This window comes from Drosophila simulans, chromosome 2R (genome assembly GCF_016746395.2).
Source record: "Drosophila simulans strain w501 chromosome 2R, Prin_Dsim_3.1, whole genome shotgun sequence".
Taxonomy (NCBI): Eukaryota; Metazoa; Arthropoda; class Insecta; order Diptera; family Drosophilidae; genus Drosophila; species Drosophila simulans.
Window position 1 is genome coordinate 3491089 of NC_052521.2, and position 15640 is coordinate 3506728.

Consider the following 15640-nt stretch of genomic DNA (forward strand, 5'->3'; position numbering starts at 1 on the left):
AGAAATAGCAACTGCTATTTTCAATATTTTTCAATCATTTATTCAATACAAAACTATATATATTCTTAATCAAGCCCGTCTATTGCAACTCCAACAGTCCCTGCTTGATATATACATGTATAGGAATCATCGTCAAAATACTATACTCAATTCAATATTCTTTTTCATTTCGTGGTGTACTTATGCCTGAAATGTTCGGAATTCTAAATCATATAAAAAATGTGTGGAATAATATATAAAAATAATATATATAGCCGAGTAATATAATGTTGCTAACATAAAATAAGAATGACGCAACACATGCTGCCCTTCAAATTAACTACTAGCTAAAACATTTTTCGAAGTGAACTGGGCGGGTGTAATAGAGCTGAACCCTCCTCCTCCAGGACAGCATGTCACACGAGAAGCGGCAGCAGCAGAGGCAGCAGCGACAAGAGGCACGCCATCGGGGGCACAACAGCAACAACCGCTTTTGCGGCGTTGCTGTCATCGATGGCCAGCGATTGCCGACACTCAAACAACGCGATATTTGAATTCGAGTGCCGCCGGTTCTGTTTTCGCCACCACTTGATAAATGATAAATTAATTGAGTATTGCCAAATGGCATAGTTTTTTCTAAAATGCCCTAAGTCAAGGGGTACCATCTACAAACTTGGACAAGCAAAAAACCAGCCTAATATTATTATTTAGTTTTTTGATTAAGCGGAAAGCGACATAGGAACAAACTAAGTTGATAGAGCTCTTGATAAACAACACGTTGTAGAGCATTTCGTGTTCGATTGAAATGGATGAGCACACGTTTTAATATTTTTTTCTTTGTCAGGCGGTGAAGTCGGTGTAAATTACTTCAAAAAGTCGTATTTCGTAACGGACGGCTTGTCGTCCGGTTGTCTGTGGGCCGCAAGGACGTTGGTTAGACACCCAAACACCCAGGCATACAATCTAAACCAGAGGAGTACTGGTGGCGACGGTGCAGCTTGTTTCTGTTTCTGGGATTTTCTTAGTGTCACTGGCGTAATTAGTGAACTTGCCAGTGTAACTTAGCATTAGTTTTAGATTTAGCTGTGTACCGCGATAGTTGGGCTTGGGAGTACGAGCGATTTTAGCTGGTAGCAAGTTGTGCATAGTTGATAAATGGGTAGAGCGAGGAAATTGAAAGTATATGAAAGTGGCGCGGTCAGAGTCATGGATAATGAGAAATTTCTATGTGAAATGATGTCGAAATTTCACTGTCGACTTAGACTACAGCGATAAATCAAATGGTTAGATCCGGAGCTGGAGTGAAGCAAAAAAATAAAAAAAAAACGATGATACGCAAATATTTGCATAACACTTGATGTTTTCGGTAAATGCCACAGCAGCAGAAGCCGAAGCTTCGACGCTCTCCAAATTGTTATATCCACACAGCCAGACCCTCATGCTCACACTTCATTTAGCCAGATGTTGCACATCCGAACGGCAAGAGCAACACCAGAAGCAGCAACCTGCTAAATGTTGCTTATTTTCACAGGCAAAATAAAATCAACAAAATTGGCAAATTGTTTAATTGAATTTACCGCAGATGCGCTTAAGTTGCTAGTAATTTAGCAAAGCCATCCATTCCCTTTCCCTCTTATACGTCTGCAGCTGAATATGTACATATGTAATGCGTAACATGTATCGGTAACTGCAGCGCTGTGGAGCCTGTATCTTTGTATCTCTATCCTCATCTGTATCTCGACCTCCATCTATATCTATTTCCGTAGGATACGGGCTGGACTCCCCGCCATATGGGCTTGATTGTCGTCGCAGTACAAATGGGGCAACAACGACAACAATGACAGCAGCCGCAAGGACGCAAGGATAAGAAGGGCACAGTTGTGGATCCATTGAATGTGTGTGTGTGTGTGTGTGTGTGTGCACTTTGAAAAGCCAGTGTGTCGTTCTTTCTGTAACGATGCATTAAATTGAAAACGGCAAAGAAAGTGCTCCGCAGACGCCAGTTGCCCGGTCGCTTGGATTGCAATTGTTACTGGGTTCTAGATTTCTCCCAGGCCCAATTATGGAGCTGCCACTGAGTGTGCTTTCGTTTCGCAATTGGCCAGCTAGCTATGTGGTCGAGCTCATTGCTCAAAGCCCGATAATGCTGTTGATATTTAAGATGCCTGCGAGGGACACAACCTGGTGGCTGGATGTCAAAGGCCGCCGCCGTTTGCATGGCAGGAGCGTTGCACAAGCTCTCTGGCTTTTGTAATCTTAATTAATTTGAGGGGTCCATGGATTCTGCCGCGCCATTACTTAATAGCGTTCCATCGAGGGCCAGTTGACCCCTGGAATCACTTGCTCGCCGCTCGGCCTGTTCGGCATGGTCGGCATGTTCGACTTCCACGCAGCCCACGACACTCAACTGCCGCAGTTCGTGGCCCAATGCTCTCGGCTAAGAGCAAGAAACTTGAGCGCAAGCGCAGCCGGCAAAGGCAAAACCAAAGGCAGAGCAAACCAGCTCGCGATCTCTCTTTTGGGGCTCTCTCCTCTCTGCCTCGTCATCTTGACCATTTGGGGTTGTGTGTGTGTGTGAGTGGTGTGTGCGGCTCTTTGGTTGGAAGCGTCGTCTACTTTTCTTTGGGGCCAACTTCTTGGACTTTCTTGGCAACATGTTTAAAAGTCTTTTGGAAGCGCCAGCCCAACGTTCAGTTCACTGCGAGCGCTTATAGCGTCTGGTGTGTTGCGACAGAAGATCGAGTGCCGACAAGCAACCAACCGAAAAACACATCAACCCATCCACCACCGCAGACCGAGAGAACAAACAAACTAAAGGATATAATCCCAGCATAAAGCGAACTCGTGCAGTCATTTGGTGCAAAAGTTGTGCGTGCAATGGGCCGTGATTCGGATGTGGCACGATTTTAATTAAATCGCCAGTTATTGAAAGAATTAAAACAAAACACGGAGAACGCATCACAGTTGAATTAAATTGCGCTGAACGGGAAACCCACAGACACGTCGTGTTGCACGGTTGATTCAGGTCCCGGATTCAGTATTCAGTGCCAGGATCGCACTCCTTCCTACATTCATATTCGTATTCATATTCATACTCGGTGCGCGCGTAATTCCTGTCGGCTGTCCTTGTCGTATTGTTTATGGATTTGTTGGTTTTCGGTTCCGCGAGTGTCCCTCTAACACGTAGCAGTGGCGTCAACAGGTAAGCCTTGCATTCAGCCGGGATTAACTTTGCTTAAACTGTCGAAACAACAACTAGCGACAGCAGGCCCTGGAGTGGGTGTAGTGGGTGTAGTGGGTGGACTCCCAGGCTCCTACTCCCTGCTCCTGTTCCTTTCTGATTCTGATTCTGCTCCTGCTCCTGTTCCTGCATCCGCATCGACAGCCAAGTGGCGACAAAGCGGATTACCACGAAAATATTTACAAGTTTTAAATTGTTTATACCACCGACAGTGTCGCTGTGTGTGTGTGTGTGTGTGTGTTATCTGGCATATTATTATTTATGCCATTGGGCATCATAGTTGGCTAAATGGATCGGATCGAATCGAATCGGGTCGGATCTGAGCGGCCACTTGTGGACTGGAGAGCAGAGCCCCGGAAAGAGTGAAATTAAAACGTGTCTTTAATTAAGGAGTAGCACTGGCCCTCCTCCTCCTACTGGCGGTCGGGAAGGGGGAAAGGGGAAGGGGTGGGGTGGGGCAACCAGAACGGGCGCACAAGAAGTCAACGGCAGCAGCGGTAACAGCATCGGACTAGCAACACCAGCAAGTGCAGAAGAAACACGTACACACGCACACAGTGGATTGAAAGCCACACACGTGTAAATGGAAACAAGTTGAAATGCCTCGGCTACATTTGGTCAAGTTTACATGAGGCAATGTACTTGGCAAGAGCCGAGAACTCTTTCCCCGGCCCAGTACCCAGAAATTCAGCCGCAGATGGGAAGACGACGAGCGGGGCGAGGCGATGTGATTTTAATGAACTACTAAAAACTCGGCATGCCAAACCTAAAACAAACATAAACTTACTTGACGCTGGTCTGCGATTGCATTATGGCTGCCACATGCAGCAGCAACATCAGCAACAGTTGAGAGTTGAGGGAAACAGGGCGAACAATGCCGCAATCTCTATAATATTTATGCAAGCATTAGCAGGTTCCCATCCCATCCCATCCCATCTGCACGGCCATACCCATATACCCATAGCAATCCCCAGAACAAGTCCCCGATCCCCACGTCCACCAGCCCAGCTCCAGCAGCTGTCCGTTGGGCATGAGCCTGGTTAGTAAAGACTTAAGCTGACAGCCGCCACCGAGCGAAACGCAGAACAGTTTGAGTTACTTTCTACCCAGCATTTCATCCGCTCAGCCGCTGGGCGGTACTGGTAGTGGTGCCAGTAGTGGTACTGGTGCCACTGGCTGGCTGAGATTAGTGCAGTTGCAGCAGTTGCATCTGCAGTTGCCGTTGTTCTTATTGCGGTTTCTGTTACTGTTGCGGTTAAGTAAATAAAGCGGCATGACTCCACGGCTCAGTCCCAGTCTCAGCCTTTTGCTTTGGCTTTGGCATTGGCTTTAGCTCTGGCTTTGCCTTTGCTTTTTCCCGATTCTTGCTTGGTTTTCAGCTTGGCAGCCACGAGGCTGCGTTGCAACAACGGCTGCTTGGCTGCTCGACTGCTGCTGATGATGCTTCTGTGACTGAATCTGAAATTATAGATGGGTATGATACCACTGCCCGCTGCCCGCTGCTCGCTCTTTTCCAGCCCACTTCCTCTTGGACCTGGCCCAATTAGGGAGGTACTGGCTGGCTGCCTATTATGGCAGCAGAACTGAAGAGTACCACTCCGATTTAATATTTTGAAGATTGGGAGAGGAGCCCACCCTGGGACCGCCGCTGCCGTTGCATAAGCAGCTGATAAACTGGCGCATAACAAACTCATGGCAAATGAGCACGCCATCGCCATTAAGAGCTGCTGCATTTTAATTAATCAAGTTAACAAACGGAGCAATGCAGCTGCAATGGCGGCAGCCTCATCTGTCAACAACAATGCGCGCCGCAAACTAATTACATGCAACTCGGCGGATAGGGGAAGCCGAAACCCAAATCCCAATTGAGGCGGCCGCGCATTATTGTTGTTCGATGCGAAGCTCGGCTTTGCATATGTGCATATGTGCGATTACCAAATTAGATTTCTGTCTAATTATGGCAGTGGGACTGCAGCGCAAGCAGAGCGAGTCCCGAAGAAATCGCAACTGAAATTAATAGCCATGGCTGCAGAAGTTTGCGCAAGCGACGATAAACAAATGGATGCAGTAAAAACAAAACTTTGGAGCAAAGTCAACTCATCCAGCCCAACCCATCCCATCCGAGGCCATCCCAGGCCATCCCAGGCCATCCCAGGCCAGGCCACTCGCTGTCGAGTTGAGTGCCAGCCAAAGTTCTTTGGAGAACTTGCCTGCGGAGCGGACTGGGCTGTCCTGGCTCTGCTCGGCGGAAAGAGCACTTAATAATAATTAAATAATTTTCGCCAATTATAGAGCCAGCACATAGCCATCTAAATGGGTTTGGCTTAGACTCTGAATCTGAATCTGCATCTGTATCTGTATCTGTATCTTCAGTCAGTGTCTTTATCCGCACCTCCTTCCTCCAAACGAGTGTTTGTGTGTGTGCTGAACTAATAAATAAGATTGCTTTTAATTAAGAAAGAGAAAATTGTTGCCGCCATCGAAGTTGAGCGGCAAAAGCTTCTCCATTTGCCATTTGCCTTCCACGCCTAGTTTAAAGTTGAGGATGCCTCTCGTTCGGATTCAGTTCGAGATGCTGCTTTAGACTGCGTTCTATCGGAAGTTTGCCTTCAATGGTTCGACGAACTAAAGATGTATTATGAAAAGTTGCCCGAAATCCTGTCTTGCGTTATCCTTTTTTGATAAATCGCCAACTTCAGCTCGATTCGTAAGCTTGAGCGCTGAACTGAACGATGCTCCTTTAATAAGGCAATCACGAGCTTTGGCCTTATTTAAACGAAAGAGCTTTTTATTTATTTGTATAAGACGAAAAGAGGTTAATATTAGTTGTGCTACTAATTAGTTGAACGCAGTTATCGAATAGAGCCTCTGAAATACTTGATCGTGCCTTAATTCATTTACGTACTCTATTAATATTGCTGCATCGTTAGTGAATATTAAGTTATATAGGTTGCGATATTAACTCTGAACTCTGAAGTAGAAAACTTGAAAATTATATTCGAAGCACTGAGGTTGGCAATGGTGTGCCTCCCTTAAAGCTCGCTGCAGAACAATTTCCCTTCCAAATATCTGGTAAGGAGTCCGCCCAATGAAAGTCGGTTCGTTGCTGTCGGCTGCAAGTATATTTGGCCCAGGCACACGGGTTAATTTGAAGCATTTGAAAGTTTTTGACGTCGCTGCTGTGCATTTCAGCTGGCTCCAGTTGGCGGATGCCGAAGCCTCCTCACTTCGGAGTGGAGAACTGCTAGCTGCGAACTGCAAACTGCAAACTGCAAACTGCTAGCTGCTAGCTGCTAGCTTGCTAACTGCGAGTGGCATCAGCGTCATCGCCTGACGCGGACTGGTGGCCCCAACGACGCACACATTCAGCCAGCCAAGTCAGTGTGCTTTCTGGCACACGTCATGGGAACTTCAAGTGAGCCAGTTAAAGTTGGGAAATCATGGGAGTGAATTATTTTACTTTGCTTAGGGAAAATAAAAACATATTAACATGCCTCTTCTTCGCATTTGCCATGGCAGCGCTCCAGTAGCCGGTGTGGAATTTTTAATTCAATTTATATTGAAGTGGTCGAAGACACAGCAGCCCCACATCGCGTGCCGCTCCAAGTTCTCCTTCTAGGCAGCCGGCTCGGAATGGGAAATGGAATCGGGGCCCGCCTTTGTTTGCCATCCAATAATAATTTTATTTGCGTAGCAGTACAGCCGGAGTCTCTCGAATAATTCATGCGCATCTGTGCTAATATTATGCCGGTCTCCGTTCTCGGACAGCTGAACCCTTTTTCGGCACCGAAACAACCGGATGACTTTGAACTTTTGACACATTTGGCAGTCGGCTGTCATAGTTGGCTAGGGGTAATAGTTCACTGGGGAATTTATGCTTGGCTTGGGTCCGTCCTCTTCCTGGGAATATGAGCTCTTCAGCTACATAAATTCTTTATGCCGCAAATTATGGGACTTGACCTTTGCCGATGTCCGACAGTCGGATAGACGGACTGACGGACGGACAGGCGGACGGGAGGACAGCTCTGCCATCGGAAAGACGGATTGGGGACCGGATTTTGTAATCTTTGACAGATTCGGTGCTGCGTTTCGGCGACCTTCGGTGGCAGCTGTTTGTGTTAACAGAGCTATTATATCTAATTAAGCGGCTTATTCAACTGACACACTAGGCCCAAACTTATTGCCACAAGCCGCATTTCATCGCCTCCACACAGACAGCATCATCAATGGCCATCGGACGCACAATTGATGGTCTGAATGGCTCAATTTATGTTGGATTGCATTAGGGAAAAAGTAAAGCATATTTTTTCCACGGCGGCATTTGTCCATTGCTTTACAATAACATATTAATAATAACAATATGCATCATGCGTAGTAAATTTGCTCGCCGTTTTTGCAATTTCTTTATCGAGGTTTATGCAATCACTTTCACAAAATACAAATTGAATTGCGTCTGCCAGGGCATCTGCACTGTATGTATGTACGTGGACAAAAACGATCAACAATTATACAAATAATGGAAAACACAATTAATAATTGTGAAATTACTATTCATTCCAGTGCATCCGACTTTAAAGCATTAATTAAGAATTTTATTTGCAACGATGCGCATCCGAGATAGCACTCAGCTCATCCGGTATGATTAATTTCCTGACCCTTTGAGCGATCATTTCGACTGGCACTCGACCCCCTCGTCCCCACCGCCGCATTTATGAGCTGGTCAATCAGCACTTAAGAGCTCCCCAAGTGGATTCTAACAGTATGCTGCTGCGGCTTCTGTTGCCGCCACTGTCCATAATCCATTAGAAAAAGTAGCAAATTATGATTTATTGCACTTTGCCCGAAGAATGGAAAAATTCATGAGAGCCGCAAAGTGTGCGAGCGCTGGAAAGTATGCTCCGCTGAAATGAAGCCAGGATGGCATGGAAGGGGCGATGGGGGGCGGAGGACGGGGCATGGGGTCGTGGAGGCAAAAACTCCAAAGTGGCATACAAAAATGTAAAACTCTTGTAATACCCCAGCCACTGTGCTGGGCCACTCCAACCGCTGATTTACCCAGCTTTGGGGCCACCAAACTTTCGGTCTCGGTGTATTAAGTCGGCGCCCCAATGATGCATTCATGTTGTCTCTGCAATCGTGTAGTGAGCAACAGCAATTAATGCTCTATTTGTGGCATCCAAAGAAACTTGGGGTCTAAGGTCGTCATCCCAATTACACGCTTGAGCAACGTGCGTGTTGCCACTTGGCATTCGGCTCGAGGCTCGTACAATTCCACGCCTAATAAGCACAAAATTGGGTCTTGGCTACCGAGACGCCCCTCAATTTGGACACATTAGATCAGTCATCAGGGCCCGAATGCAGCTGCAGTTGCATTGAGCGAGCATTAGATGGACTCCGGCCGGGCTCACAAAGCCAATGATGCGTCGGCTGAGCACCGCCTTAGTTAATAACTCTGACCGAAATACCAGAAAGCAGAGACCGAGAACCGAAAAGTTAGTGCCATTAGCATATACTTAGCACAAGAACCAGTTTCTGCCTCCCTCTTCCCCCCGCCCCCTTGTGGTACATAGAATTCGTTCGAGTCTTCGTCTTCTCACAAAAGAAACGGAGAGAAAAGAGAGCAGCCCGGCGAAAATGGGTCAAGAAGTTTCCCACTGATTGGGTTTTGTCTCAATCAACACATCCAAGCAGATCGGCCATTTCGCACATGCAATCATAGATTTTTACAGTCGCGTCGGGATTTATGGGCTTGCATCTTCAGCTCGGAAGCGCCAAGAATTCAGCTCGAATCGGGCACAAATTGAATCGCTGAGAAAGAGACAAGCGGCCAGCAGAAACATCAGAAGCATCAGCGGCGGGCGAAAGGCGCTTAATACACCATAATGACAAAATTACTATATTTAGTATGCTAAAAATCGGTCAAAGTGTCAGTGGGTTGTCCGCAGCCGCCTTCATTAGCGGCGCAGAGAGCAGCGAGTGACGGTTTTGCTTTTACTTTGCCAAACGCCTGCGCTACCGAACATGATGCTGCAATTTTTGGCATTAACTTCTTTTCACCTGAGCGATGAGTCTGCGCCCGGGCTCTCCAGATCCTAAGTCTGGCTCTCGACGGCGGCCCGAAAGTGTGTCTATCTACACTCGTACGTAGGTACATTTGTATAGGCAGGCAGCTACCGTCTTGGTGCGTGACCATAGTACGCAACTTCCTCCCCTTTCTACCGCCGAAGGCCCGCGCGAAGAGCTCTTCTTTCTAGCCCGACAACTTTCATTTTTGCCGCTGTAGAATATCAAGTCACAATGGCCACAATAAAAAGCGTATCGAACGCATCAATAGGTTATTGGCATTTTTGTGTGCGGTGGTCGGTTGTCTTTTCGAGGCTCTTTGTTTGCTCCCCCATTCATCAGGCAACTCGATTGGATGGGCTCCTCCGTCTTCAAGGGGTTTTGTCGTTGGCCCTTGTTTGTAGTGTATGTATATATTTAACGCGCCTCGAGAGAGTGTGCACTCGAGGCTCTAAGTGCGGCAATTAGCAACGGCTCAGGGACCGCAACAAGTGTGGCCGGTCCACCTGTATCCGACCTGTGGTCCACCTGCCTCCCAAGAATCCAAATCCACAAATCTTCGAGAGGAAATCGAGAACAACCCATTCACGCCACATCTGCGGACAAAAGCAGAACGAGACACGGATACAGAATGAGCTTGGCAGCAGAAGCAGAAGCAGATACATATACAGATGCAGATACAGATACTGGCTCGGAGAGTAGATCGGCGATTGGAGATGAATTTCGGTAACGTTATAAAAATTGAAAGCTACGCATTCAGGTGACCCACATTCACAACTGTCCAGCATTGCTTGGCTTGGTTGCTGCGGTTGTTGTTTTGCCTTATTCTCGGTGGTTCTTAGTGGACTCTCTTGGCCAATGACAAGTTCTGTTGTACGAGTTGTTGGCAAGCATTTTGGCCTCTTGGAAAGCAAAAGGGAGAGCGGACAAACAACGTCTGCCCTTCTCTCGATTTTGGCTTGAATCAATCTTTTTGCCAGCACTCCATGTCGTGAAACTTCTGATCACTTGTTTCGTGCGTTGTTTTCGTTGTGGCCTATACTCTTCAGGAATTCATAATGCCATACTTTACGCTTTAATTTTAGTCAGATTTGCGGGTAAATTTCTTATTACAGTGAGTGGTTTACTATATAATATAATGTGAGCGTGATCAGCGTTTTTTGCAAGCATTTATTTAGATTTAAAAAAAAAATAATAATAATACCAAAGTCACCTTCTTTGTGGATGGCAATACTTTTGTTTGGTTTTCAATTGGCATTGTCCCGCATTAATTGTCAAAATTTCGAAGACACCTCCGACAATACTTTTCACAACTTTTCGGACTCACATTTTAAGTTTGGGAAAGTAAGCAATTAAAAAATAATTGCATTGCAAAGCCGTAAACTTCGCATGGCACGTGCACATCCAATTAGACTATTAATAGACAATTATTTTCAGCAGCCACACACTGATTTACTTATAAATATTCAGACTATTAATTATAAATGTTTCTGTATCTGCTTATTTGCAGGGGGCTTTGATTGCTGCATGAAATTCATATGCAGACTTTGTTGCTGCCGAATTAAAACCAGTAGGTGAGTAACTCTAAGGAGGATATCCAAATCTTGTCATTGTAGATTTGTTAGTGTCTCCTGGGATATTATTTATCAGGCTGCATATATAAGGGTCAGGCTCTGGGATGAAACGTTCATCATGGCGGGATAATATTAAGTCTTTACCACTTCATATTTTTTTACAAGTTCAATGAAAAAGCGTTTTTGAAAGTTTGAGGGGTTTACATCAGGTTTGCACATAACAGGCGACGTTTATATTTCATCATAAAAGAATTTTTAAATTTTTAAACATTTAATTAAATTAATACCAGTAATAAAAGCATTGAATTTAAACAAATGAAGCATGTTTGTGATCATTCTTTTGTTTAATATCAACATTTTTAAAGCACGTTTCTTTTTATCAATTCATTTTAAATTGAATGGATCACGTTTTTATGGTACAGAGCACATAAACAAAAAGTGCGTAAGTACCAATAAATATTTCATTTTAATTATACAACAATTTTTTCCTTTCTATTAAGGTATATTTTTTATATACCTTTTACCCTAGTAACTGAAACAATTTAGGCATATGAATGCCAAGGAAAATAAAGTTTCTTCACTTTCAAATCCCAAATCGTCATATATCAGATATACGGCATATGGCATATGGTAGCTATGATTGTGATATTTTGTCACCGTAATACTTCGTATGGCAAGAATAAATCATCGCAGATTTCAGACACCTTATCGAGTCTAGTACATATCTATATGTCAATGTCTTTCTCTACGAGATCTACTTAAAGCCGATGTCAAGCTTGAAAAAATTTAGGAACTTAACTTATAAGGGTATCATAATCAGGCCAATACACTGAAAACAATGTACTGCTACTTGAATTTAAGAAATGGTTACTTTGCTAACTATTATTTTGATATTTGAATTATAGTATGCTTGAGCAAAGATGACATAAGATGACATCTGTTCTTTATTCAAATATTGAATAAGAATCATTTGATTGCCAACCAAAAGACTTGTTTTCACAATTCCAGTTTTCTATCGGTGTATCAATACTCAGCTGCAATTGAAATATGGAGCATTAAGTGCTGATATGCAGGTTTGGCATTCGGAAAAGCAGTTTATTGCTAATTTCAGTTGGCAAAAGCTTGGGCATTTTATTAAAAAGCAACGACATCAACATTGCCAACAAAATTATTTCGAATGTCAGCGACAAAAACAGCGGGCTGCCAGCTTACACTCACATCAAATGCAAATAGACGAAGTGGTGGTGCACACAAGCACCCAACCACCCACCCAACCACCCACCACCCGTCCAAACAAATAGCATTCGATACAGCAGTAACAACAATCATCGGGCGAGCTGCCAAATGAAACGTTAGGGAAAATCAAACAATTTCGCTCATTGAGCTTTTAAGCCGCTAAGGCCGATGTGTAGGGCGGGGGTCGACGAGCACATGTCATTTTTCAGATACTTTGATGTGCGACAGCCAAAATAAACAGAATTTGGGCCGCCATAGCTCTGCATATTCTGGCCATTTCCACGGACCGACCTGCACTCCGTACAATCCAGTGCCTGTTGGTATACATATAAATACCGCCAGTCGCTGCCCATCAATTCGATTGAGCCGCCGGAATTCGCAGGGCTTTTTAAATACAATATCGGACCGGACGTGGTCGAAATGCTCTTTCATTCGTCTGGAAGAACAAAGAGACTGAAAAATGGCAGACGAGGCCAAATAAGAAAATACTTAACTTCAATCGCACTTTAAACATTTAAAACTTAACTTCGAAAGGGGGTCAAAAGCAGCATTGGCTGTTCGTACTAAAAGTCCATCTAAAAGTCCTTCCTCTGCTGCGATAAAATATTCGCATCCATTTTATCAGCCAATATTGCATTTTATCATCGAATTGCCAAAAGTTCAGCGCGAGTAATAAAAGTAAATAGTTTCCGGCGCTCCGCTGCAATTTGTTGTTTTTTTTTTTTTGGGCAAAACTAATTCAACAATTCGACGGACTCTCGGAATTTGCGGTAAGTCCTTCCGATGAAAGGTTCCTGCTGCCGATTGAAAATATTGAGCGCATTGATGGACAATATGTGGGTTCAACAAAGAACAAAAGCCGCCCGGAATTGGTTAGGAACCAGCGTCGAGTATTTACCGCGCAACCGAGCTAATGAAGCTATTAGAGCTGGCCTCGCTGTTGACCAGCACGTCACCTCGAATCCACTCTGCGAACCCGAACCCGAACCCGGACCCGAACCCGGAGCCGAACCCGGACCGATCCTGAACCAAAACCAGAACCAGAACCCCGTGGCCCTTTTATTGGGCACGGGAAATGACCATTTTGCACAGCCAACTACGGCAGAACAAACATTTTTTACTTGATTTGGTCGGGAGCAACCAGCCAGCCAGCCAGCCGGCCAGAAATAACAAAAGCTGAAAGTGAGTGGAACTGTGGGTGGAAAGCGGTCGCAAAGTTTATGCCAGTTGGTTGATTTCTGTAGCATTTCCGTTTTGTTTCATTTTAATTCTCGAACTGCTCTTTGACCATTTTTGATGGTAAGCACACAAGCACAAACAGAACATACACATACAAACGCCCACAAACACACACACACACACACACACACACACACGCAGGCAGGCGGAAGAGGAAGGGAGATGAGATGGGAATATAAAATGAAATAAAATGTTTGACTGCTGCGGAAGTGCGCCATAAGTTTATTTCTTGTGCGCCATTTTGCTTACATATTTTTCGATTGTGCAGCACGCTTTCGGGCGCTGGCCATGTCGATTGCCTAGTTTCATTGTGTTGGTGTTGGTGTTGGTGTGTGCGGCTTATTGGTCTTTATGCCCCATAATGTAACGGAAATTGTCCAAGTTTTTAAAGGCATAAATGTTTAATTCGAGCGCCCCTCCACCCGCTCCGTTGCCTCCTGACTAAATGCTCACTTCACCGCCTTCTCGCAGTAACCTTAGCAGCTGCTGGCCGCCATTAATATTTGCCAACTATTTGCATAAATTAATGTGCGCACACAAAATGTTGCCAAAATATGGCTCTCTGCTCCACGCCTTCCTCCGGCACTTACGTTACGGACCAGCCCTTGATGGGATAGTCTGCAGTGGGCGTGGCATGTGGGTCTGCTCAGCTCCGCTCCTGGATGTGAGCGAGTTTTAATGGCGATTTAAACCGCCTTTGTTTGAAAGCCAGCTGAAAGCATGCGCCAAACTTTCGCATATGAATGCGAAATGAAATTGCAGTTCGGCCGCCGGCGCGTATATCTCGTGCGAAAGTTTGTCCATCCCGACATAAATTGGGATGGACCCTTAAAGCTGTGCACTAGCATTGGGGAGCAAGTATCTATCAGATACCTTCCCCGTCTCCCCTGTGGAGCCTCCGCAACTAAACAGCTGCAGCAGCTTGTTGACCCTGCCCCAAATTCATAACATGTGGAAGGGTAGGAGGTGGGGGGTTAGTTCTTGGGGAGCCCATAAATATTCAAATTTCTTAATCAGCTTCCACTAAGCAGCATTTAATTAGAATTTCTGCCAGTCCGACTGAAAGACTCTAATGGAAGCTAACCATCTTAGACAGCTCCGCAGTCTGATGCGCTCTAACTCTGTGCCCAAAATAGATGCGTGGTGCAAGCTGGTTGGTGCAGCTGGCGCAGGGCGAGGGGCTGGTAATTGAGTTTTTAGTAGCTGTTAGCGGTCCCACACCACCTCTTCGCACCACTTAATGGCAAAGATGCGCAGCTACACGCAGCAATCCCCAGCGCGGCGCATTGTTGTGCAAATTAACTATGTACCTGCCCACGAACGCCACCACATGCACATTAGGGCGTTCCAAACTTTGAGCTTGTACTTTGACCTGTTCCCAGTAACATTTGCGATGGAAGCTCTCTCGCAACTCTATATATTATCTTTCGACTAATCTTCTAACTTAAGAGCGATTAATCGCTTGGCAACCATGGTAGACCGGAAATTCGTTTGATTAATGTCGCCACTTACTGCAAGCTTGCCACTTAAAACAGTGAGAGCATAGTGTTCTCAGATATTTTAGCATTTTGGACCGCCCTAATGCAGCATCGCAGAGCAAAGGCCCGAAATCACGAGCGCTGGTGCCCGAAATGGAAGTTAAAGTTCCTTGGCACAGGCAGCGGAAACCAAATCAAATTTGCACGAAAAACCAAAGGTAAACTTTGAACGCTGCTGGCGGACAGCTTTCCTCACCCCCTCCCACTCCTACCTACGCCCACTCGCAGAGCCACACCCACGCCCAAACGCATACGCACATGCTAGGACGAACACACATACGCAAATTCGCACGTCGCTTATTTGGTAATTTGCGTGAGTGCGAAAATGCGTTGCGTGTTTGCCTAACATGCAGTCCGTCCATATGACTGCGCCGGGGTGCACTCTCTGCAGCAAAGTTCATAAACTTGTACACACCTGAGCCCACAAAGATATGCACGTGCTGGCAGGAGCGCCTGCGATAGGGCCCTAATTGAGTTAGCCAGGGATTTCGGGCGGAAGTATTTAAGCCCTGTGCGGTCAGAACGCCAGTTTCGGCAACTTCCTGTCGCTGGCACAATAAATTCGCATAGCAAATGGGCCAGCGTTTAACTGTGTCAACAGCAGTCAGCCCGACTCGCATCTCAAGGAGAGTAAACAAGCCCGACTTGACGAGCCCGGTCAGAGCGGAGCACCTGCTGCTACTCCGGCCAGCATAAAATGTTAAACAGCAGGCTAATGTCTAAAGGGTGCACGGGCGGAGCGGCCCAAATGCACCACAGCCGACGGGGAG

The 15640-nt window shown here is 45.7% G+C and overlaps 2 protein-coding genes across 2 annotated transcripts in view; one reads left to right on the forward strand and one right to left on the reverse strand.

Annotated features, from left to right (window-relative positions):
* LOC6733173 (odorant receptor 42a) overlaps window positions 1-15640 on the reverse strand; it is a 162750-nt gene that overhangs the window by 107606 nt on the left and 39504 nt on the right. The gene's annotated exons all lie outside the window — the stretch shown is intronic.
* The window catches only part of LOC6739275 (mucin-17), a 30395-nt gene continuing 17389 nt past the window's right edge, over window positions 2635-15640 (forward strand). The window contains exons 1-2 of the mRNA XM_016172162.3: window positions 2635-3181; window positions 10794-10857. The gene's annotated coding sequence lies outside the window, so the exon portion shown is untranslated. The remainder of the gene's footprint in view (window positions 3182-10793; window positions 10858-15640) is intronic.